The 25,888-nt window shown below is 45.0% G+C and overlaps 1 long non-coding RNA gene and 1 pseudogene across 1 annotated transcript in view; one reads left to right on the forward strand and one right to left on the reverse strand.

Moving 5' to 3' along the window:
* LOC110289602 (uncharacterized) overlaps positions 1 to 25,888 on the reverse strand; it is a 121,853-nt gene that overhangs the window by 43,893 nt on the left and 52,072 nt on the right. The window lies entirely within an intron of this gene.
* LOC110289197 (glyceraldehyde-3-phosphate dehydrogenase-like) overlaps positions 1 to 25,888 on the forward strand; it is a 542,712-nt pseudogene that overhangs the window by 43,413 nt on the left and 473,411 nt on the right.

The following is a 25,888-nucleotide window of genomic DNA, read 5'->3' on the forward strand; positions in this document are numbered from 1 at the left end:
ACCAGGCATGATGACATATATATACCCTTAATCCCAATCCCAGTGCTTGGGAGGCAGAGGCAGGCAGATAACTGAGTTTAAGGCCAACTTGGTCTATGGGCAATTTCCAGGCCAACCAGAGCTACATAGAGAGATCCTGTCTCAATATGTATCATACATACATATATACATACATACAAAAATATCTTTAAAAATGGTTAAATATAAGACATGTTTCATATGTATGGATGAAGTATATATGTGTCTACATATCTACTTTTCTATCTACACATACAGAAATGAATACGTATGTAATAGATACATTAGTCATTTGTAAATGCATAGAAGACTTGTGGAAGCATCGTATAGTCAGGTAGAAAGATAGACAAGAGAGAAGGAAATGTGTAGCAGCTTGACCTCTAAATACTATAGGATAAAAATTGAAGTACTCTCTTGGTGCAGGCACGACATGCATCTGCCGCTAGAGGGCGCAGGAGATTGACAAATCATTCCCAGGGGCAGATGCTTCTCCCAGCTGGATGTCCAACTCTGGCTTGTGTGGAGGAAGCCTGCAGCACCAGAGGGCCTCTCCAGACTATTGGGAACCTGCATCACTAATCTGACCTCTGTCCCCGGACCTCATATTCGAGTCTGCAGATGCTGTTCCCATGCAGAATACAGAGGCAGTCACTGCGCAGAGCCTGATTTCAAGAAGACCGCCTGAGAAATTTGTGTGGGCCTTTGTGGGTCCTCAGTGACAACAGAGAAAAGGCTGGGCCTCTGCAGCTGGCAGAAAAAGACTGGATTTCTGAAGAGTCCCAAGTTCATCTTGAAAAGGTAGTAACACTGTCTCTGGTCCCTGGCTCTAGCCCCCAACTGTCAGACCTGAGGTATGTCCTGTCTCTACAGACATGTGCTCAAAATTCTCCCTAGCCTCTTGTTCTGTTCACTTCTCTTTCTCCTTTGCATTGCAAGGGAAAACTTTTTAAGGACGCGAATAAGTTTATGCTCTACGTTATTCATTTTAAGATAAAACAGCAATTATTGCATAGGTTTTTTGTTTGTTTGTTTGGTTGGTTGTTGTTGTTGTTTGTCTCCTATGTGATTCTGAGCCACGCGTGGTGATATCATCTGTGCTCCAGCTACCCAGAAGACTGAAGCTGGAGATGGCTGGAGCCTGAGTTCAAGGCTAGCTGAAGAGTACAGCAAGTTATACCAAAAGCAAACCAAACCATGATATTCTGCTGGCTGGAAATCTGATCGCCATTACTCCTAACAGAATTTCCTGCTAGAGCAGGGATTCTTCATCGGCCTGTACCAGGTCACTGGGCACGTTTTAAGCACTGTTACTGCCTGAACCCCATGGACAGATTCTGCTGGAACTGGTCTGGGCTGTAGTCGGGGAATTGGGTCCTTTGGTTCTGATGAAGCCAGTGTTGCGAACTGCTCTCTGGTGACCTGTAAAGGGAAACCCCCATGTTCTGTGGCATTCCCTATAAAGCATAGAATCCGCTTACATTGGAAACCAGCTGCACCAGAGTCTCCGAGGCCCTGGTATCTGTATTCTGTCCCCAATGGACAACTTCTAAGCAAGTTTAAATGAAGCTTTTAAGAAGTTTCTGAAGTAGACCGATCCAGAAGGCAAGGGTGTAGGGGAAATAACCTTTTCACGACTTCTCCCGGAAACCAAAATTTTAGATTTCTTTAAAGGCAAAAGATTTTCCTGTCTACAAAGTTATTTCTGACTTTTTTCAAAGGCTCCCATGTTATTATTTTGTTTTGGAGGTAGACTCTCACTCTGTGATCTAGGTTGGCTTTGGATGACTCCTGATTCTCCTGCCTCCGCTTCCCACGGACTGTGACAATAAGATGTTTACCACCAAGCCAGGTTCCCTCCTTGTTTTGTAATTCTTGGGTTTCTCTTTTAGTATTCATTGCCATCGTCCATCTAGCAGAGAGCAGTTGTGAGGGTGCCTGTGGAAATCTGAGCGGCAACTGTCCCAGATCGCCAAGCAGAGGCAGAGGTTTGTGGGTTTGCTGCGCATCATAACCGCACGTGCATATGGGATAGGGTGGAAGTTTGTTGTGCATACACATTGGACATGCTGAAGTTAGATCATTAGCATTTAGTCATTTTCTATAGTAAGTACACTCAAAATCCCCTCTTCTAACTGCTTTGAGAGATACTGCATGCCATATAACTGTGTTCCCTTTCCTGTGTCCTGGAACACTGAGACGAACCCCACCCACTGAACAGCTCACAGAGTCCTGGGAGCTGTACTTTCAAAGGGCCTTAAATAATAATATTATCATCTGCTGAAGTTTTAACATGCTTGATCTCTTACACAAACAAGCACAACTGACTCACAACCTGGATTTTAAAGTCAAATTATTATGTAAGATTACACAAGTTCACAAAAGCATGTAATATACTTTGAGCATACTCCCCTCCATACTCCACCCACTATCCTTCTCCTTCTCCCCCCACCCCCACCCACTAATTCCCCAGACAGTTTCATTATCAGTTTCTGATCATCAATACCTATGTGGATTTATATACCTATGAAATCTTGCACCCACAAAAGAAGAAAGCATGCATTGTTTTTGTTTTGTTTTACTTACCAGAGACGTCTCCCCAGTTAATTTGCAACTTGGTCCCAGCTTTTCATTCTCTTACCAAACAAGCACATCTTTAGGAACCTGACAACCTGCAAGGCTCTTCAGCAGAGACACTGGGCTCCAGATAAGCCTATGACAAGAGAGCCTCATGCTGTGTTGATCAAGCTCCACTCTACTGCATAAGAAAGCCCCTGGGCCTCTCACACCAGCTCCCTCTTTCTGAACAACAGCACCAGCCCTGCATTTGGCCAAAGCCCTCACAAGATGATGGAGTTCCCTGACCCTCCAGCCAGCTCTCCTTGTCCTCCCACCCAGGGAGGTTCAGCCCTTTGGCACAGAAGCAGTAAAGGCCATTCATGCTTTAGTGACGCCAGCTTCCTCCGAATCCATTCTGCCCCTTGGCATCTGACACCCCTACAATGGGCAGAACTGCAGGAGAAAAAAGGTTGACTGCCAAGCAGGGAAGACTGCCAGGTCTTGTCCAGGCATACCCAAAGAGGGCTATCTCCAGTGTCCTGGCATTACAAGGTCCTGTTTTATGCTTTTAATGGTTTTGCAAGCAGAATTAACAACTGATTGACACAGTAGTGTAAATATATCAAATCACACGTTGCGGGTGTATAATTGTAATGTTGAATTCATAATGTGAATGTACTATACAGATGTGTGCAGATGTGTGTACCCATCTCTCTAGAGGTGTAGCTCCAACTCTGTATTCATATAATCGTGTCCATGAATAGACAGTCTGTCTCACCAACCCAACAACTGCTCAAATAAACGAGTCCACCTTCTCTGCTTCCTGATGCATATCACCACATTCCTAACATGTCTCGCTGCATTTCTGCAACAAATTCTGGAGTCTCATCCCTAAGGCTCCATTAACCTATCCAAGAAATGGATATCAAAAATTAGCATAGTTATATGTGGCAGAAAGTGAGGCCTTGATGCAAAGATTTCCCAGAATGCCTGTCAGCTCCCATGGATAAATACTGGTGATAACCTGCGTGGGCCAGAATTAGGCCTTAGACCTGGGACCCGATTTCAGAAAAGCAAGTCACCTTGATTCATTTCAGGTGGTTCTCAACCTGTGACAGCCTCAGATCCCACATCTGGTCTCCGGTCTGCCCAGCAGGTCTGGCTAATTTTATTTACCCTGTCCATGCAGAACAAAAGGAGCACCATGAAAACAGGGTTCAGTTTTGCTTTATTTCATCTCATTTCATGGATCCTTGGGTTTCAGCGCTGATTCCCTATACCAGGCACATGGAAGGCCACATTTAATTTTGCTGGTGTGCCCCAAAGCCCCTGGTTTCCAATGGGTGCTTAATTATGACTGGAATGAAACAATTTATTAAAATTAAAATTTGACTATGCAGTGGTAAACTTCATCACTGTGCATTGAACACCCACTGCACACCCAACTTGGGCTAACTACCTGACATACAGTTGTTGCATTGGCTCTTCCTGACAACTCCAGGGAGCAAAGAGCCATGAAGCAAACTCACCTGACAATTAAGGAAACTTGGGGTTCAGAGAATCCAAGAAAGTGGCAAAGAACTACACAGCCCATTAAATGGTTCATGATTTATAACTGGAGGCAGCCTGGCTTCCAAAGTAAAGGAGGGTTTTGTAATGTGACTTTCTAATTCAGTGTTCTATTTTTTTTTAAACTGTAGTCTAAATAGTGTCCTGAGTTTTATAATTATAAATATTATAATTTTAAGCTGTTACAGTTTTGTAACACAAAGCTACATGGAACTGTGTGCATGAATGTAATTTTTTTCAATTGCCCTTTTATGTAATAATGTTGTACTTGTACAAATTTCTCAAAATAATTAAGTGAAAAATCAGGCCCATCTTCTAGGATCTCATTCAGAAAACCAAGGAAGATGTATTCTTTGGTTTGTCTTATGAAGCTGTCATGAGTTTGATAACAAAATCTGTAGTCAGAAGGAGGAAAATTATAAATGCAAAGCCAGGTACACACTCACAATCTCAACAATCTCAGGGCTCATTCAGGTGGATCCCAAGTTCCAGGTCAGCAGGGACAATACAGTGACACACTGTCTCAAAATAAATGAGGCCAGAAAGATGCCTCCTCAGTTAAAGGCATCTTTTTTTTACAAATCTGATGACCTGAGTTTGATCCTGAGACTTCATAGTGAAAAGAGAGAACCTGAAACTTGACCTCTCACTTCTACCCATGCACAGAGGCACACGATTTCCCATACATTACACACACCATCATCACTACCATGATCGTCAATAAAATTTGAAATTTAAACTGAACTGTATTTTTAAAAGATAAATAAAATGAAGGGAAAAGGGGGCTGGAAATGATTTAGTGGATAAAAGCACTGACTGCTCTTCCACAGGACATGGGGTCAATTCCCAGCACCCACACGGCAGCTCATAACTATCTGTAACTCCCAATCCAGGGTTCTGACACCCTCATGTGTCTTGGAAGAGCGAGAGTGCTCCTAACCACTAAGTATGGCCTCAGCCCTTTCATAGTAAAATCTTAAACGCTCTCTTTTGGAAGTCAGAATGAAGACAAAGATGTCCACAATAACCATTTCTCTCCAACATTTGCAGTGGGGTTTTCATCCAATACAAGAACACAAGAAAAATCCACATTTGTATTCTTTAACTAGAAGATCTTCTGAGAGATGTATTTCTAGATATCTTGTATAAACACCATAATTTGTGAACTTACACAAGGACAGCTATGATGCCACTAGCTGATATACTCATATACTGCTATACACATACACTGTCGTATATGTGACCTCCTAATGGCCTTCCAGCCATGTGCCAGTGACATGGAGCATATGATTATACTAAAAAGTATATGAATTTGTAAAAGAAAGAATAAGCACGTATTTTACAGGCATGATCATATATACATAGAAAGCTCAAAGAATATACAAAGAATTAGAAGTTATGAGTTTTACAAGGTTGCCCATTGCCAAACCAATACACGGAAATCAGCTGCAGGGTCTGGAGAGATGGCTGCATGGCTAAGAGTGTATAGTGCTCTTGAGGAGGATCCAAATTCAGTTCCCAACATTCATGTTGGTGACTCACAACCATCTGTAACTCCAGCTCCAGGAAATCTGACATCTTTGGCTTCCATAGGCACCTGTGCACACACACATTCATGCACACATGCATACATACACATGCACACAGAGAGAGTTTTAAAGAGTAAAATTTTTTTTAATCAGTGCCATTTCTCTAAATTATGAATAAATAGCTGGATTACCAAGTTAAAAAAAAAGCAAAAGATATCAATGATGTCAGCATCTAAAAAATATATCAAGGGTAGATGAGATGCCTCAGCAGGTAGGAATGCTTGCTGCCAGGCCTGATAACTTGGGATTTATCCCCTGAACTCACAGGGTAGAAGGAGAGAATTGAATCTTGCAAGTTGTCCTCTGACTTCCACATGCGCACTCTGGCATGAGCACACACTCAAACACACATGATAATGGACAGACAGACAGACAGACAGACAGATGAAAGAAAGAAAGAGAGAGAGAGAGAGAGAGAGAGAGATATTCCTTAGAAATACGTCTAACAAAATGATGAGACACCTATGCAAAAAATGATCACTTTTTAAAAGTAAGAGCTAAATATATGAAACAGCCTAGTGTTCATAAGTTGAAAGATTTGATATCATAAAATCACCAATCCTATACCAGATTGATGTACAAATTCATTGCTGTCCCCATTAAAATATCAGCACACAGATTCTAAAATGTACATGGACATCCAAAGGACCAGCAATAAGCAATAGTTGAGATGTTGCTGAACAAGAAAGTAGACAGTAGTTGGCTCTACTCACCACCAGGACCAATGATGGTAACTATGAAGATGTGAGGATGTTTGATGGTGAGCTCTGTCACACACTGTTTATCACCAAGGCTGACTGGCTGGCTGGTTGGCTATGTGAGTGACACCTTCCTCTCTCACTCCTTCATGTTCATTCTTCCTGTTGATGTATGCTTAGGTAAGGAGGATGCCCTTCCCTGGGCTTGCTTCCAGCCAAGGGCGTATGAGTCCAAGCTACACCCCCTGCTCGAACCCCCAGACAAGCCAACAAGCTCTCTAGGTTCATCTATAGGAGAACATTAGGCAGTCAGGATTCTTTTTAAAGAGAGAAAAAATAATCATAATGAGGAGGATGGGTAACTTAGCTGGGGCAGTGCTGGAAAGCTGGCCCTGGTGGCATGAGTGTAGGCACATCAGTCTTGCCCCTTGATGGCTGCTGCAGGCAGAAAAGCTGGCCCTGGCCCTGGGCCTGGCCCTGGCCCTGCCCTGATGGGCTGACCAGCTCAGTTATGACCCAGGCCCCAGATCCAGGGCTTTGATTTGGCCCACCCCAGCATCTTCCTCATCTGTGAACAGGAGGAGCACGTGAAGAGGCTGGTCCTGCAGATCCAAAGCTGCAGGATCTCCATGACACAGGACGACCATCGGATATCTAAAAGGAGTCTCAGTGAAGATCCAGTATTGATAGTATAGCCGAACCAGAGACCTCGAACCAGACCAATGACTCTTTGCAATGATCATTTGCAGGTAAAGCTGTTTGGGCAAAAGGGTGTACTGTGGGGCACACTGACACAAGACAGCTTCCACTTCCACAAGATGTTTTCTATGGTTTATTTTGTTTTCTTATGTGCAAGAAGTGGGAAGGTGCAAGGGTTGATGGTGGACATGGAGGGATGGGAAAATGAGTGGGATGGGGTACATAATGTAAAATTCACAAAAAAAAACTATAAAAAGGGTGTGTGTGTGTGTTCCTCTGGGAAATAAAAATCCTTCGTTGATCAAAATCTTAAAACAATTACCATAGCTACTGGTAAACTTTAATTTTATAAATATTCCTTTTATGTCTTTGTTACATTGCATTTTAACGAAGGCTAATTCAATTACACGGTCAGCTAATTCTCCATGTAGACTCACGCAGACTTCAGCTGCTTCAAAAGTGAGTTTTCCATAGGAGTGAAAGGGTAGAATTTGTCTTTCTATGCCTGTCATAGTTCACTTAACACATTTTCCTCTGGGCTCAGACAAATGACAGGTTTTCAACATTTTTATAGCTGTTGTACATATGCACTTTCCTTATCTGTTCATCTGTTGATGGGCACTTCAGTTAATTCCATATCTTGATTGTTGTGAACAACGAAATGCAAAAAAAAAATAGTTTGAGAATAGAATAGTGGCTTTGGTGGGGCTAGGAAAGGGGAGAAGGGGACAGTGGAGGTTGGTGAGATTACAAAGTGCTATTAAATGGGAGATAACTTCTGGTGAGGACAGTGAACACTTTCAAAGTAGTACTGAACTATACAGAACCCAGAGCATCACTTTTGTACCCTTAAACATGCCCTGCTCTTCTATATCCTTCCAGAATCCCCAGCAGCCTTCTCAAGCTGTGTGGTTGACTCAGTTTCCTCCAGACCCCTGCGTGCTACACATTCATGTAGGAACTGTGGATTCCAAACAAACAGAGCTCCATCATCACCCTGCACTTCCTGGATGCAGAGGGGCGAGCCCTATTCCAGTGCGTCCTTCCATGCAGCCACTGAGGCTCTTGGTTACTGTTTTAAATTCAGAATGATACGATGGAAAGCACACTGTGAGGTGTTTTATTTGGGTCTGGAAAATGCAAAATTGAATCGGAGTCTGAAATATTGCACCAAACTCCAGTAATAGCTTTAAAATTGGAAGTTGTTTTTAAGTTTGATTTGTTTGTTTTAGAACGAAAGGAGGGGAAATCAAGAAAGTTTGATTGGTTCTGTCCTGTGGAGAAGCGTGACACACTGGTCTAGCCACTAGAGCCAGGGTTCTCAACCTGTGGGTCACATCCCCTTTGAGGTCCAGTGAGCCTTCCATGTCGGGAGCAAATCAGATGTATATTTACATCATGATTTGTAATAATAGCAAAATTAGAGTTATGAGGTAGCAGCAGAATTTTATGTTTGGGGGTCACCACACTATGAACTGGATTAAGGGGTCACAGCATTAGGAAGGCTGAGAACCACTGTCCTAAAGGTAGGTGTGCACTGTGATGATGCTGGGGTGTGACAGTGTGTGTGTCACATACACACGTCATGGCTGGTGTGAGCTGGGTCAGCAGCGGGCACAGGGCTGACCACAGTAACTCAGCCGACAGGACATGGAGGAAATACAGGCAGGAACAGGGAACTCCAGGCCAAACTCCACACCCTGACTAACGGACTCCACGACCCCCTCACTACACTCCAGGCTTAAGGAACCCTTCACCAGGCAGAGAGCTTGCATTCAGCAGCCTGAGCTCTCTTCTCATCCTACCCCCCAGGGGCCCTGGGCAGTGTTTGCTTATGGGCTCTGTTTCGCTCTAATGAATTCAGGGGGAAATAACTTATATCAACACTGACCACATCTAAAATGCCTGCGTGTGAGAATAAGAGGTCAGAGTCCAAGAGGATGCGCACTGAGGCATGGGTGGCTGACAGCCAGGGGCTCTAGCTTCTGCTTCTTCTTCTTCACCCTGGAAAGACCCCAGTCCACTCAAGCCCCTGAAGGATACACACCCATCCCCTTCTGTATCCTTGTTCCTACTGGGAACTGCTCTGTCCATTCAACATATGCCTACAGAATCCTCTGCTTGGGTCTGAGAGCCACAGGGTAATTCGAACAGCTAGAAGAGTGTCTCACATCTGCCCTCCTCCCAGAAGACAAAGCTTTGGTCCCTGCAGAATCCTCAAGAGGTGGGGCACATTCTACACCATCGCTAGAGCCTGAAAGACATAGACTCTGATCCCTTACAATAGGGATCTGCCTAGTAACACTCCCTGTGTGACTGCCCCTCCTATCTCACACCCCTGCTCCCACTTCCACTGTCTAGCCTCACCTGACTAAGTCCCTGCACAGGTCTTTGTCACTCCCATTTATTCCAGTGTTCCTCAAACCCAGCCATTGATCCCCACATCATTGCACGCTCAGCAACCAGAAACTAAGCCAGGTGTTCAGTAGTTGCTCATGATCTCACATGCTGGACCAGGAAGCAACGGTCTGAGACTGTTGACATTTAACCTTTGCCCTTTGCTCTAGATTGTTAAACTCTTGAGCAGGGCCTAGACAATACCAGCCTTGTCAGGTAGCCAAGCTTCTCATTAAACTAACCAGGGGAGCACTCACCTGATCTAACTCTGGCAGGAGACGTGGCTGATTACCTTTTCACGCTAACACCTCAGCTTCAGGAAGTAGACGGTCCAGGGAAGAGGCAGCACTATGAACTTGACACACAGAGTGACAGGTGCTACCTTGACCTGCTTCAGGGGCAGATATTGTGGATGCTCAGGCAGCTGTAGCCTTATAAGACTTCACTTAAGCGCAGATCTTCTCAGTGCCTTTCATGTGCTGTTGTGCACTGAGGTCCACTCTGAGATACATCATTGGATGCAACCCCCTTCACAAACAGGATCACCTTACATACCTCTTCCTTTTGCTTTTCATTCAAAATGCCCCATCATTGCTGCTTCCTGGAGTCAAGTCTGAAAGGCTGCATGCAACATTACCGTGACTTATGTCTCCTTGCTGTAGGAAGTTGAACGTGGCTTCCTTCCAGGAAATGCTTCCACCCTAAGCCACCACGTCCTGTGGTTTCCCATGTCTATATCACCTCCCATCCCACTCATCTCCCAAACATAAGGTGTTGTCTAGGAATGTCCCCATTGAAGACACCACCCTTCCTAGGAGGTGGTGGAGACCTTCCTTCTTTCCTTCTGTTCTCAGCGAGGTGTTTGGGACCCCTCTGCACCCCTGCCCCTGTCAGGATATCATGATGCCCAGTGTGCTCTAACTCTGGCCCTGTGCTTCCTCCTCTGTCTTCACTCACCAGGGTCTGTGGCTCACCTGCTTCAACCACTGAAGCAGGGATTCCTTTCCCCTGACCAGCGAGCTGCTCAGTGCCTTCTCTTCCCTGTACCACACCATCCGGAAACCTTGCTTGTCCATTATTTCCTGAAAAATCTCTCTCTATGTAGAATTTTGCCACAAAATTAAACCCTTCAAAAGTCAAATCCCACCATCCTACTCAAAACCATCTCGATGTCTGTTTATGCTTTCAGGTTTGTGGAGGGGTTCTATCTGATTCTTTCTTTTTGTTGTTTTTTTTAAATTGGTGTTTTATTGAATTTTTGTGAGTTTCATATCATGTACCCTATCCCCACTCATCTCCCCACCCCCTCACGCCTGCCCTTTGCCCTGTGACCTCCCCCACAAATAAAACACACACATAAATGAACAAACAGAACAAAAATCAGTATAGAAAAAAATCTCATCATGGAAGCTATACTGTGCCCCTCTGTCCACACATCTTCACTTGCAAATGTTTGTTGCCATGAGTCATTAGTCTGGTTCAAGATCTACTGCTTCTGTGACACCATCAATATTGGATCCTCATCAGGACTCCTCTCCATTATCCTGTTCTTGTCCTGTGTCATGGAGGTCCTGCAGCCTTGGAACAAGGCTGGTCCTTTCATACATCCCAACACAATCACAGATAATATAGATTTTGTAGTGGGTCAATTCAAAGCTCTGGATCTGAGCCTGGGTAGCAGCTGAACTGGTCAGCCTGATGGCTCTCACCTAACTGCACCACTAAGATGAACGTTCCAGCACTTCTCCAGCTAGGCCACCCAATGCCGCCAGGGTCATCTCTCCTGCTCTTATTCCCTCCGGGCCAGCTTAACTGCACCCCCTGCCTCCAGATGCAGCCCATTCTCCCAAGTGCTGCAGCCTATGAGGGGCTGGGCTAGCACCCTGCTCTCACACCTTCTGGATGGCTCACATCTGTATCAGGACTAGCTCCACTGTGTTGCCCTGGTGAGGTGCTATGTTGAGTGCTACATCCAGTGAAGGGACAGGGATAGCTCTCCTGATCTCATGGCCCCAGGTTCAGTTCTCCCAGCTACTGCAGGTGGTGGTGGTGGTAGGGTATCATTCCTATACCCATACCATCTTATGGCAGACAGAGTGGCAGGGCCATCTCTCTCACGATCCTCAGGGCCAACTCAGCTGCCAACCCTCCGCCAGGGCCAGTTCTACTGTGCTTCTTAGGAGAGGTACAGGGTCCACTCTCCCAAGTGCTGCACGGGGAGGCAAATAGGGCCAGCTCGGCTCTCGTGACCTCAGGGTCAGCTCTCCTGACAGCCACAGGAGGTGAGCTGCAAGATGGGCAAGGCATCATCTCCACACCCATGACATCTCACTGGAGACAGAGTTGGTGGGGGCAGTTCTCCTAATCTGTCACCCTCAATCACCCCCAGTCAGACGTGCTGTCCAGGTGAGGTGCAGGGTCTGGTCTCCTGAGTGCTGCAGCTGGTGGGGGTCAGAAGAGCTCTCCTGAACTCATGACCCTGTGGGCAGCTTTCCTGATTTTGCCAGAGACAGTGAGGGGCAGCAGAAGCACACCACCTCTGTGGCAAGGTCAGCTCTCTCATACTCATATCCTTAGGGCTGTCTCACCTACACTGCTGCTGCCAGGACCAGCTTCACTGTGCTGCCTGGGTGAGCTGCAGGACTCCCTCTTCCAAGTGGGGAGAAATGGAGCCGACTCTCCACTACACCACATCCAGTGAGGAGCAGAGCCAGTTATACATACATAGCTCCTAGATAGCCATGTGGTTCCCCAGTGGCCGCCCTGATCAGGGACATCCCATGTTCTCTACTGGACATATGAGCCATGGACATTGACACCAGCCCCTATCACTGCATAGTCATGGATTCAGACAGGGCTGTTAGTCACAGCTCAGGTTGGAACCTCACCAGGGCACCCAGGTGGCAGGGCAGGCCAAGGCCACTCACAACAGGTTACTCCTCTCCACACGCAAGTCTCCAGTTCCATCTCTCTTCATAAAGCTCAAGCTATTCCACCTCTCTTTCTCTCCCATCTGACCATCACATACTTGCACATTGTGTTGTGGGTGGCTCCTGCTGCAGGCTGGCCACATGGCTGGTAGGCACCTGAGCAACATCTTCCATCCACGCTGAGTGGTGTGGTAACAAGCAGTTGTCTATGGCTCACCAGTGCCATGCACACAGGAGGATAGGTCTGTGGGTTATATGGCCGTTCCCTGTCTGTCTTCCTCCTCCTGTGCTGCACTGCCTGGATTTGATTTGATTTGATTTGATTTGATTTGATTTGATTTGATTTGATTTGATTTGATTTGATTTGATTTGATTTGATTTTTATGAGTCTTAGGCATAAGACAGCATTGTCACTAATCCAGGCAACAAGCTAGAGTGTAAAAAGGACTGCCTCTGCTCTGCCCCGACTGGTATAATATCAACATCACCAACAAGGTATCTCTTTGCCCATTTCCAGGAGAGCTCTTTTAGTTTTTTAAAACAGTACCTCACTCTATATCCCAGACTGGTCTAGAACTTACTCTAAACCCTCAGGGTGCTTCTCTTGATTCAACCTACCAAGTGCTAAGATTACAAGTATGAGATCTCGTACTTGGCTTTATAGTTTTGAAGGACTGTTGCTGTGTCTTTCACATCTCCTCCTTGGCTACCCACGACATCACCTCTGTCTGAGGTTTAAAAACGCTTAAGTCTTGAGATATGTGGTGGTTCATTCCTTTAATCCCAGAACTTGGGAGGCAGAGACAGATAGGTCTCTGAATTCAAGGCCGGCCTTATCCAAATAGAGAGTTCCAGGCCAAGCTTATAGAGTGACCTTGTCTTAGATAGATAGATAGATAGATAGATAGATAGATAGATAGATAGATAGATAGATAGATCTGGAGTTCAGTCACAAAATCTGTGGCATCTGAGCCCAGTGTTTCAGGGTACTCAGCACACATAAGAACGTTTTAGCTGCTGCCCAAAGTACCCCTGTAGGTTTATATCATTTAAAACCTACTTTTAATAAGGGTTCTTAAATGTTTTAACCTCCCTTTAGCCCACCACCCAGCAGAGGTAATGGAAAGAAAAGGTTCACGGGGCAAGGGAGGACGTGGACCTGTTTAGGAATAGTTTTGTGGAGCAAACCCAATTTGCGTTGTCAGGATATCAGCAGTTTAGTTTACACAAATTTTGTGTTGTTGCTGCTGCAGCTCTTGTGAGCCTTATCTGGCCTCCATGTCTTTCTTCCTTCTAGAGACCTTTTCCTAAAGTCTCTGTGGCCTTTGGAAAGCTCTCATCTTCAACAATTAGGCTGTCAGCTGTTGGTTTATTACCATGCATCAAGACAAAAACAGGAGGCAAATCTACCTGTCAGTAGAGTCTGTCCCTTTCTCATATAAGTCTGTCTAGTCACATGCAGCCCAGAATGCTGCCAGGTAGGACATAAAAGTCCTCAAGAGAGTATAACCCAACTTCTCTCATAGCTGTGGTTTCACCAGATTCCAAATCCAAAAAGATCACAGTCTCAGATCATAGCCATAGCCCTCCTGGTTTATATGGCAACAGTAGGGACCAAGGTGGAGAGAGGACTTGCCCTCAGTATGCTGCACAGATGAGTTATTTGGGCTCACATTGTATCACCGAGTAAACATAGCAACACCAGAAGATGATGGGTCCCAAGAGACAGGACCCTTTCTGACTATGTCTGCTTCTCAAGAACATGGAAGGGTACCAGTGACACTTTCTAACTGATATTCAAACACATGCTTATTTTAAAAGTCTTATCAAGTTCATGATTGCTGGGATACTCTCTTTGGAACAGTCTTCGAAAAGTGCGGCCATGGCATGGCAGAGACACCACAATGCCTCTCCACCACTCCAGCCTTCCACCCTCTGGAATTTGTCCCACACATCTATCTTAAGGTCAGTCAGTCCAATAGTTACTTGAATTGGATAGACATAGCTTACAGCCAAGACAAGTTTTTATCTGGATTTTAAATGAAATGTTCAAGGTATATATAAGTGATTTTTGACTAAAACAAAAATTTGGGAAGTTGTGCAAGATGGTTGAACTTGAGGAAGTGGCTTTCTGTATGCTTGAAGTTTCTGGAAACTCAAAGGAAGGAAGATCCAGCCCACCGCATGATTAATCCCCAAGCCTAGGTCTGTCACACAAAGGGATAGGACAACCATACTCGATGGTTGCCTTGTTTGGAAACAAGAGGTTTAGGGTTGACTACCTAGAAAGCTGTAAGTTTGAAGGATTATTTTTGTTAGGATGATCCACCCAGGGAACTCCAGGACTTTCCCCTTAAGACAGATAAACAGCTTTGTCTCTGATGATCTGAACATTCCCCAGTGAAGAGCAGTCACTGCCATTATACAAACCCAGTTCACCCTGAACAGGGAGACCTGGCAGTCACATGACAAGGTTGGGCCTGAAAGGGCCTTTACAATCACAGAGCATCCACAACGACCTTGAACAACAATTGTTAAGGACGGGGACACACTTTGCATCCTGGATAATGAGAGAGGATTGCACACAGAGACCTTAGATACTTCAGCCAAGCCCCGCTCTGGGTCGTGGTCCCTGGTGAATCCAACCTGCCTCATTCACAGTAGCCTTGGCCTGCATCCCTGACAGTCACTGTTACCACCACTGAAGCCACCTTCCCACTGAATGGGTGAATGGAGTACTTTGCTTCCCAAACCAGAATGTTTTGTGCTCATAAAAGCTATAAAGCAACTTTAGCCACTAGCAGAAAAGTGCAGAATTCAAAGGTGCTGCCTCCAGACAGCCAGCTTGCCCACAACAACAAAAGCACAGTAGTATCAAACCAGATGATGACTTCTGGGATGCAGAACTGCTGTATAAACAGTAAAGTGGGGGTCTATTTTGACTTGGTTTATTGTTATTGTTATTATTAGTAGTAGTATACAAGATTATAGGAGGCCTTTTTCATGCACATGTATGATACACCTGAGGCTATTCCCGCCCCCCAGCTCATTACTCTCCCAATTCTCACCCATCCCCCCTTTCCGTTAGTCCCCTTTGTTTTACTGGATGGATCTGTTTCTACTTTCATATCATCTATGCATAAGTGATTTGTATATATAAAGCCTAGGGCCCACAAGTGAGAGAAAACATGTAATATATGCTTTTCTGAGACTGACTTAATTTGCTTAACATGATTCTCTTTGCTTGTACCCATTTTCTTGCAAATGAGTTAGTTTTGTTCTTTTTTATGGCTAAAACATTTCCCTAGTGTCTATAAACCACATTTTCTTCCTCCAGTCCCCTGTCAGAACTCTAGAATGACTGCAAAGCATAATGCATGAGAGCAGGTTGAGCTGGGCATTAGTGTCACGGGGTGCTCTGTGATTGCTTGAGTTACTCACAGATGCACTGGATTTGACTCAGAAAATCTAGCAAGATATAAGCCTACCAAAGCCACACATGCTGTCCCTAAACTTAGTTTCTATTGAAAACTGGGAAATTCCATGTAAAATTTTAAGTTTCCCTCTAAAAATTTAAAAACAAAAACTTGAGTGTATAAATATGAGGAACAATTTAAAGGTCACAATTTGGATAAGTGTCCCTCAAAGACCCAAGCATCAAAGTGTGTCTCTTAAATCACACAGCAGTGTGCTATAGGGAGATAACGGGACACTGGAGAAGTGAAGACCAGTCAAAGAAGTTAGCCCACTGTGGGTGTGCTCTTGTGGGATGTCTCTGGACTCTCATTCCTTCTTTCTTCTATACTTCTCAGTCACATGAGGTGAACAGCTAGCCACTACACAAGGTGTTCCACCATGACTTTCTGTCCAGTTCTCTCTAGGTCTGGACCCACTTCACAGATACATCCAAAATAATGTTTTTTCCAGGAGTATTAATAAGTCTTGTCATTTCTGTGAGCAAGACTACCAGAGACAGCAATGAGAAAGAGGAAAGATTCGTGATAGTTCAGTTTCAGAACCCTCTGCCCCTCATGGCAGGGAAGGTGTGGTAGACCATAGTGAACAGGAAGCAGAGAGACAGAGTTATAAGAGACCTACGTGAGGTCTCCCAGAATGACCTACACACACCTACTTCCCACAATTAGCTCCTCCCCTGACTTTCATCTCTTTCATCAATATCATCATATTACACACCATCAAAGAATGAATTCATACATGAGGTCAGAGCTCTTGGAATCCAGTCACTTTCCAAAAACTGATCATCTGGGTATCGAGACTCTACTTCATATGTGAACTATAGCATCTGCTTTCTAGGTATTCCCTAATCCAGTCAAGTTGACCCTAAAATAAAGCGTTGTAATTGTCCCCAACAAGAAATGCCAACAGGTGCTGTGATGAAGCCAAGCAGAAGCCAGTGCCACAGGACTGCATCCTACCTCCTTCCATTCCTTTGACAAAGACCAAAGTGCAGGTGAAGGATCACCAGGAACTAGAGTGACTTGGTGTGAGAATGGGTCAATTGGGTGGGTGGGGTGGTGGTGACAGACCTAATCTGTGTTCTGATATGTGCAGTAGTCTCATGACTACTATATGCATTTGTCAAATACTTACAAAAATGCACACTAAAATATGAATTGTGCTCTAAGTACATTACATGTCGGTAAACTTGGTCTTGTTTCCCTGATACATGCACACACACACACACACACACACACACACACACACACACAAAACAGTCCTGGAATTGCCTTCTTACAGAACTTGGATAGCTGATCAGGAGAACCCTAGGCCCTCAAACAAAGAAGTTCATACTAATATCTTGGAATCCCCTAAACACAGCTCCTGAGATAGTCTTCTGTCTGTACATTTTTCCTGGGAGATCCCCAGAGACAGAAGTGAGGAAAGGAAGTTGGGGGAGCCAAAGGGGGCACTGGGGATGGTTTACTAATGACTGACTCCCATAGACCCAAGACTCTGCCCCATGGAGACCCTTAAGGAACATTCTAGAACCAGCCTTCATGTTGTTCACTTGCAGAATGGGAGGACACTACCTTTGCCAAACTAACTCAGGCTTCCTTCTTATCATGATTCTTTGCCTGGCAAATATTCTCCATTCCCAGAGCAGCCCTACCACTGTGCTAGGGTAAGAAAAATTCCTACAACCTGGGAGAAATTTCTGCTCTTGGAAAAGGGCTCACTGCCACAGGACCAGCAAGACCAAACTGTGGAGTACAGACATGGTGGGAATCAGAGGAACCACAGAGCTCCATGTAAGCCAGGTGCTTCGCTGTCTGTCCCATGAGAAACCCCTCAGCCTAAACCCTGACATCTGCTTTTATACTGAGCTGTGTCCAACAGGAATGTCAGCGTACCACTGCAGCTAGACATGAGCCTAACCATTCCTAAGAAAATTATAAACTGACCCCAGCACTCAGGAAACTAGGTAAGGGGATCACAAGTTCAAAGCCAGTCTGGATCATATAACAACACCCTGTCTCAAACAACCAAAAAGTAAAAAAATAATAATAATTATGAACAACAGTCAGGAACCATGAGGGAAATATGAGAATAAAAATTCATAATATTGGTTTTACATTTTTTTTAAAAAGCAAGCAAAGTCATCCACTTGTGTCAAATTGGCTCCAGGTTCAGTGAGAGATCTTGTCTGAAAAAGGTGGCTAGGGTGTTAAAGAAGAAACCTGGGAGTAACCTTTGGTTTCTACACATACATACGCATACAAACACAGCTACATGTACACATGAACATGCATGTACATAAAGTTACAGTCACATATACCTGTAACTTTATCTCTAGGGATTCAACCCCTCTGACCTCTGTGTGCACCTCTGACCTCTGTAGTTACAGACACACACATATACACATGATTAAAAAAGAAATGATGAAGCTATGACTGATAGTCTGATTGTCCTGAGTTAATCACTGAACATTGTATATGTCTATGAATTAGAACACTGCTCCCCATAAATGGGAGTCACTGTTTTATCAACATGAACTGTGTTTAGTGATGATGACTTTAATAAATGTTTGTACCATCCCAGAGAGAGCAAGCGCCCCAGCCTCTGACTAGGAGACAGGGAAGATATAACACTAGGTCAGAGGATACAGAGATACATCAGAAAAGAGGTGGCAGACAAGGGGAACTGGGAGAGGGTACCAGTGATGCCCCAGGGTTAGGCAGTAGTAACCATGTCCTGGGAAAAAGGAAAAACCAGGAAGGGCTCAAAAGAACACAGGGCAGGAAGGAGCCTTAGAGGTATTACCAGGCCCGGTTCTCAAAAGAGAAAAGGGTTATCAAGGCGACAGCTTTAGAAGCACAGAGCCCAGGACTGTCCCATCTGTGAGCACACAATGATGGCAGGGTGTGTGTGTCATAGCCAGAAATCACATACCGAGCCACGAAGCCGAGAGAAGAGGACAGATTGGGAGAGAATACACCCCAGTAACCTAAAGGCATCCACCTAAATCCACCTCCAGGATTCCACCACCTCCGTGGTGCTACTTTGGGGAGCACATCTTTAACACAGGAACTCTTTGGGGATGCTCTTCAGATTCAGATCACAGTGTTCTCTGTGTCTTTGTGCCCCTTTCTGTGCTCACAGGCAGCTGGGATAGTTTCTAAGGCTGTTCCACCCTCCAGATACTTGTGGCCTTCATCTTGTCTTGCACAGTGATGCTTCATAACCCAGGAAAACATAAAAGTTGCATATAGTGATGTATATCTGGACCCCTGAGCACTGGATAAATGGAGACAGTGAGACCCTAGAGCTTGCTGGCTGGCTAGCTAATCAGTAAGTGAACGCAGAGTGTAATGAGTGACCCTGACCAAAAAGATCAAGATGGAGAGTGATAGAGGAAGATACTAGACATCTACCTCTGACCTCTGACCTCTGCTCACCCAGGTGATCACATGTACACATGAACACACACCTGAGGAGAGGTGGCAATAAAGATAAGGAAATCTAACAGAATGTTGTTAAATGCAAGGAGTGTTCCATTCTCTGAAGTAGATACAGTTTCTTTTGTGTCTTTGTGTACTGTGCCTAATGCTAAAGTCATCTTAATGTGGGGCTTCAGGTTGGGATGCTGGAGTGAGCCATCTAAAGTGGCGTTCCTGGAGGGTCTGTAACCCAGTTTATTCTCATCTGGCCACCATTGCCAAAGACACCAAGAAGACATGCCCTGGGCTCACAAAAACTCTAGTGGTATCTTTTTTATTCTCTGTCTCCTAGACTCGTCTCCTGTCACCACAGGGAGAGCCCTTCCAACAAGCTCTCACTCCAATGTGGCAGCATCAGGCCAAAAGCCCTTAGGAGTCCCATAAGCTCCTCCTTTAAGAATAGGAGACATGGAGGACAGAAAAGACCACGAGCCTTCCTTCAAAGTACAGGTAGGCTTCAGGGCCACCATGGGTGACCAATCCTGTCTCCTGCCACGATGTAAGCATGGATGTTCGCCTGCCTAAGATGGACCAACACCAGAGTGACAGACAAGTCCAACCCTGAAGTCAGCCGCCTCACAGAGATACCAACACACACCCCGTGAGATACCAACACACACCCGTGGACCCCGCATCCTCTTCCTGGGGAAATGCCCGGCCTTTCTGTAGGAAAGCATATGGACCTGAGAGACCAGGCAGGAAACACAGACTTTATTTTATTTTATTCTGCATTTCTTAGGTTTCAAAACCATAGAGAGTCCTAGGAAAAGAAGAAACTCCATTGGAGCAGCTTAAACTTTAAAGGCCATATTATCCAAGAAGCAGCCTTCGTGGGGAAGAAAATAGGAGCAAAAACACAGCAGATGAAACTCGCGCGGATGAGATGCTTTCATGGACTCGCAGTCACTGGCATTGTTCCGTCTGAATTGCCCGTGTTTTCGCATTCACCGCAGACAATGAGTTCCTGTGACATTCTGGCATACATTATAGCTGGGGAGAAAATTCAACCCGCTTTGTTTGTTCCATTTTCTGCTTTTAGACGTAATGGAAACGTTAACGTGCTTAACACCCGTGGCCTCTCCTCGGGCCTCATTTCACTTTTCATAGTTATCCTGAGTCCTGGGGAGGGGAGACGGTGCTTCCAGACAAGAGCCGGTGCACACGAAGGCAGCAGCAAAGCTGGCCTGTGGCATGTCCTCTGCGGGCTCACTCCTCCTCTGGGCTTTTCAAGACTTCCACAGCATATAGCCTCATTATGGTTACAATGATCTCAACTGTCCTTCAGAGAAGAATGCGAGGCTGTTGATGACGGGAACCAGTTCAAGGAAAGCCTTCCGGGAGTCCAGGACATAAAGATCACCTTGTTGAACCCCCTTTATATGCATTCACTTACACCTGGTTTTAGAGCCCGCTCACTCAGCTCCCTGGATGGGTTTCTCATGCATTAACTGATGACTCGGTAAGTGTTTAATTTAGAGTTCATACCATAGGTGAGAGTCACATAAATAAACTATTTCAACCCCATGGAAAAAAAAACGAAAGAGGAGGTAAAAACACGACTGCTTTTGAAAGCCCAGTGTGCAGGTCTAGAACATGCAACCTGATGACTGTTCATGCTGCCTCTGCTGCCTGCTTTTGCCAAGAGAGACATGGAGACTTTTATAAGTCCTAAAACTGCATCCCCCCCCCCCCCCGCCGTGGAAAATTTTCCATTGTTTGTATTGGTTAGCTCTGCCTCACTATGGCAATAGAGCTGAGCAGATTAACAGTTTAGAAGGATTAGAGGTGCACTCAGCTCACAGTTTCGGAGAGTTTAGTCCATGACTGGCTGGTTACTTTACCTTGGAATCTGTGATGAGATGGGATATCATGGCAAAACAAAGCTGTGTGCCCTGTGGTTAGCTGGTAGCCAGATGGAGGGAGGGGGAGGGGGAGAGGAAGAGAGAGAGGGAAAGAGCTATCAGGCTTCGGCATCAATAACTTCCCTTTGAAAAGGCCTTTCTTCTAAAAGTTTCACCAGCTACCAAGAGCACCGTTGTCTGGGAATCAAACTTCAATACATAAGCTGTTGAGAGACACAGAAAACAAGCCATAACACCTGTTAACAGAACCAAGCCCTGTTTGGTTACCCTTCTGTTAATGCTGGCCATTTTTATATCCTAAGAAATGCAACTATTACCCTATAAGGGAGGGGAGCCTTGGGAACCTTGAGATACTGATGTGTCTTCTGCTAAACCTTAGAGGAGAGAGAGAGAGAGAGAGAGAGAGAGAGAGAGAGAGAGAGAGCAAGCAATGTCTCTCACCCACCATGATTTAGTAGCCCTCCTGGTCTCCTGTGGGGATCTGAGATGCATGGGTATGGGTATAGACATGACCTAAGGAGGACCACAGAACCCCAGGCTACTTCATGCAAGGTCGTGTAGCTAAATTCCTGAGATCCTAGGTTGGGTTCCCAGAATAGTACAGGTCCTTTTGTGGACTCCAAAGCCTCACACCACCCACAAGGGGATGTGAAGGGAGAACAGGAAGGTGCTTCTACATGCCGAGGAAAAGGCATCCTGACAAGTTACAGCTCAGAGGAAGTTGGCCACCCTGCTAAAGTCAGTCCCAGAGGATGGACATAACCTGATCCCACGTAACGTGCGCTGCCTCCTGGAGGCACCAAACCCACACGACAAGAAGCAGAGTGGAGAGTTCCAGGGGCTAAGTGGGAATAGGAAGCTGGTGTCCCCCGGGCACAGGGTGTTGGTTTTGGAAAACAAAACTTCAGGGATGGGTGGGGGTGGCTGTACAACACGAATGTCCTTTGATGCTCCTCAGGTGCACACTTGGTAAAGTCAGGACATCAAATTTCTTGCTATATATATTCTACCATGTACACACACAGGGTGGGGTGGCACTGATGCTCAGGGTAGGGTTGGTTGGGAGCACTGAGGACAGAGTGCTGCTCTGAGTGGAGGACAGAGGCACACAGCACACACACACACACACACACATCACATACATACATATATATATATATATATATATATATATATAGTTTGGGACATAAGATAGCATATGAAGTTCAAGTATGACTCCTTGTTCCTTTTGGGGTGCCCCACAGTTCCAGCCTCAGTCAAGCCCTGACAGACAGCAGCAGCTCTCGGGGTGTGGCTGGACAACAATGCCCACGGTCTCTCCCAGAGGCTATTTGCCCTCAAGTTCCCCTCAGGTTTCACAGGACCTGTGAAATCCCAGAACTCTTTTCTCTTGGCTCACGAGAATCATTGCCCATCAAGTAGACAAAAGAGATGGGACCTTTACACAAAGCACTAATACTGTTTCGATGCTAAAACACATTGAACACAGTTCATAAAATCTAGTCACACAAAATAAAATTAGTGGACTGAAGAGATGGATCAAGAGTTAAGAGAGCTTGCTGCTCAATCGTTAGGAACTGGAGTTCAAATCCCAACATCCATACTGACTGGCTCACAAACACCTGCTTTGCCAACTCCAGGAGACCATTTACTGGATTTCACAAGCAGCTGCACACATATGTGGACATTCTTACACAAGCCTGTGTGAACACACACACAAACTTTTATATTAAAAAGAAACAAATAAAATTGCTATACTCAGACGACACAAAAGTTTCCAGTGGCTCTCTGGCTTCTGAAAAGGAAACAATACCCAATTCTCCCTTCAAACGGTGGTGAGGTAAGTCTTCCTGGGGGCAGTAAAGTGTGAACCTTCTACCCTCCATGGAATCACACTTGTAGGATTTTTATAATGAGAAAATTATCATTTGTTCTGTATCTCTACCACCAAGCACAGCACTTGACACAAAGTAAGTGGTCAATAATGCTTATAATTCAAGTGCTTATTACTTATAATTAATATATTATATTGTATAAATTTTATATATTATAAAATTATAATTATTATATAATTAATGTAAATTAATTATATTGATTATATAATTAATTTTATACTAATAGATAATTAATATAATTATAAAATTATAATTATATTGTTTAAAGTGTTTATTTGTAATTAAAATATTACACATTATATACTTATGTGCATATATACATACTTGTATGTGTGTGTGTGCATGCATGAGTGTGTGTGCAGAGAGTTGTGACAGAAGTTTAGAATAGCTTGCCATGGACCCAGTCGATTGTTTTCACTCTTGTAGCCAATTATTTTTCAGACTTGAGTCTTACTCTATAGCCTCAGATTCATAATCCTCCTGCCTCAGCTCCTGAGTCTAAGTTTACAGGCACACACCACACCACAACACCAATAGCTGTGTTGACAATACTAGTGCTCCAAAGAAAAACAGGTGCATAATACTCGTGATTTCCAGGCAGTTTCCTGAACACGCCCTCCTGTGTCCTTCATATGAGGATCTTACCAGCTCAGATTTTAGATGGGTAAACATGACTTGTGAAGGGCAATTAAACTTGAAGAATACTCTTTTCTCAGGGTTTTTAAAGAGAGTCTTGAATAGCCCAAGCTAGCATCAAATGTATCCCTGTGTATCTGAGAATGGCTTTGAGTTCCTGATCCTCCTGCCTCCAACTCCCAAGTGCTAGAAATCACAGGAGGCTACCACACCCAGCTTCTTTCAGATGTTAGAAAAACAGATGTTGCTTTCAGATAGCAACCCGAGTTTGGTATTAGCTTTATTGTTATTGTAACAAAATGCCTGAGACAACCAAGAGAGAAAGCATGTTTGGGCTAGTATTTTCCAGGTTTCAGGCCATGATTGTTTGCCCCATTGCCACAGTGAGGAAGCACATTGCTGTGGAGGTTCATGGTTCAGGAAAGCCATCCGTCTACTCCACCATCAGGTGCAAAAGACAAGGCAAAGGCCAACCTCCCACAGTCCTCTTCCAGGCACACTTGCAACAACCTAAAGTCTCCCATTTATCCCCACCTCTCTCTGGTTCCACCACCTTCTGCAGTACCAGGCTGAGAAGCAGACCTTCTCCACATAGACAGGGGGCATTCAAAATCCAAAGTACAGCAGGCCCAATCTCCACTTCTCCCTGAATCAACTGCAACCCTCAAGATGCAAATAGTGCATGCAAGGGCCCTGGGGGTTTCTTCTGGTATGCATTGCTTTCTTGGAGACATGGTAGGAGCGTGCCTCCTGCCGCCCACCCCCGGGTGCTGCTGCAGATGTGTGCCCGTGCCTCCTGATTCCGTTCCTCTTTCTGCAGTAGGAGCTACTTGGCCTTGCCATCCTCTGCACTTAATTTGAGAATATTTGTTCAATTTGAGTGTGTTTTTGACCTGCCAGGTATCTGTGAAACAAAATAACTCCTACTGATAGCTTCTTATCAAGAGTAATTTAAAAACATCCATCATCGACCGCTGAATGTCAGAAGAAAGGTTGAGAGAAATTCCTCTTTCCCTAAATATGTTTTCTTTCTGGCTCCTGTCAGCATCGTCGTCAATCCTGAAATTATAGTGTGCTATGGGAGACCTCAGAAATTGAGGCTTCGGAAATTGTTACAATGAGAACATACAAATCAGCCTGTGGCTCCCAGAAGCCCAGGACAAAATCAACCGGGTAGATAGATAGGAGTCCCACCTTGTGTGGGCAGCACTGCAGGCTTTGAGGGGTTCATTAGCATTGGAGCACAAAATGAGCACCCTGGGGAGGCAAGGGCCCCTCCCTGCCATCCAGGCTTGAAGTTTAGCTGTAAATCAGTGACTCCGGGGCTCTGTTGACATGCGGGCTGTTCTACCTGGCTCCTGACAATGATTAAGCGGGATGAGGGAGAAAGGGACAAATGGGCATTAATAACACCTGCTATTTAAACAACCCTGTGATTTTCATTAAGGGGAAGTTGAAGGTTGTGTATTTTTAGTCCTTTCTGTCACCAAGCTAACAACTGGAGTCACTAGGACACCTGTCAACAGAGAGCCAAGAGACAGAGATGGGAGGAAGTGGCATGAGCATAAGGCACCAGCCTTAAAGGGAGACTTGCAGGACACTGGTGTACACTCTGCAGCATGTACCTGCTGCTGCTATGGATAATACATAAGAAAAAGAAGTTTGTTTAAGCTCACAATTTTGGGAATGGAAAGTCCAAATGGCCTTGCACCAGTTCTGATGATGGGTGCCATGGCTGTCACATCAAGGAAAATGGCATCAGAATTGTGAAAGCACCTCCCTGAGGGAGAGATCACATAGCAGACAGATCCAGGAGAACACAGAGAGATTGGTGTTCCTCTATCATAGCAACCGTCTCTTAAGAACCAACCTTGGTTGCAAAAGAACCACATTAATCGCCAACAACTATGCTTGACGTTCCACCAGCCCAGTATTGTCACTCTGGGAGCAGGCTCCTACGTGAACCTTTTAGATCCCACTCAACCCATCTCTAAACAATAACAGAACCCAACTCATGCTGAAAGACTTGGAAGTGGATGGTAAGCATGGATGGGCTAGCAACTCTGATAAGTGACCACAC

This window comes from Mus caroli, unplaced genomic scaffold (genome assembly GCF_978045245.1).
Source record: "Mus caroli unplaced genomic scaffold, Mus_caroli_1 scaffold_2, whole genome shotgun sequence".
Classification (NCBI taxonomy): Eukaryota; Metazoa; Chordata; class Mammalia; order Rodentia; family Muridae; genus Mus; species Mus caroli.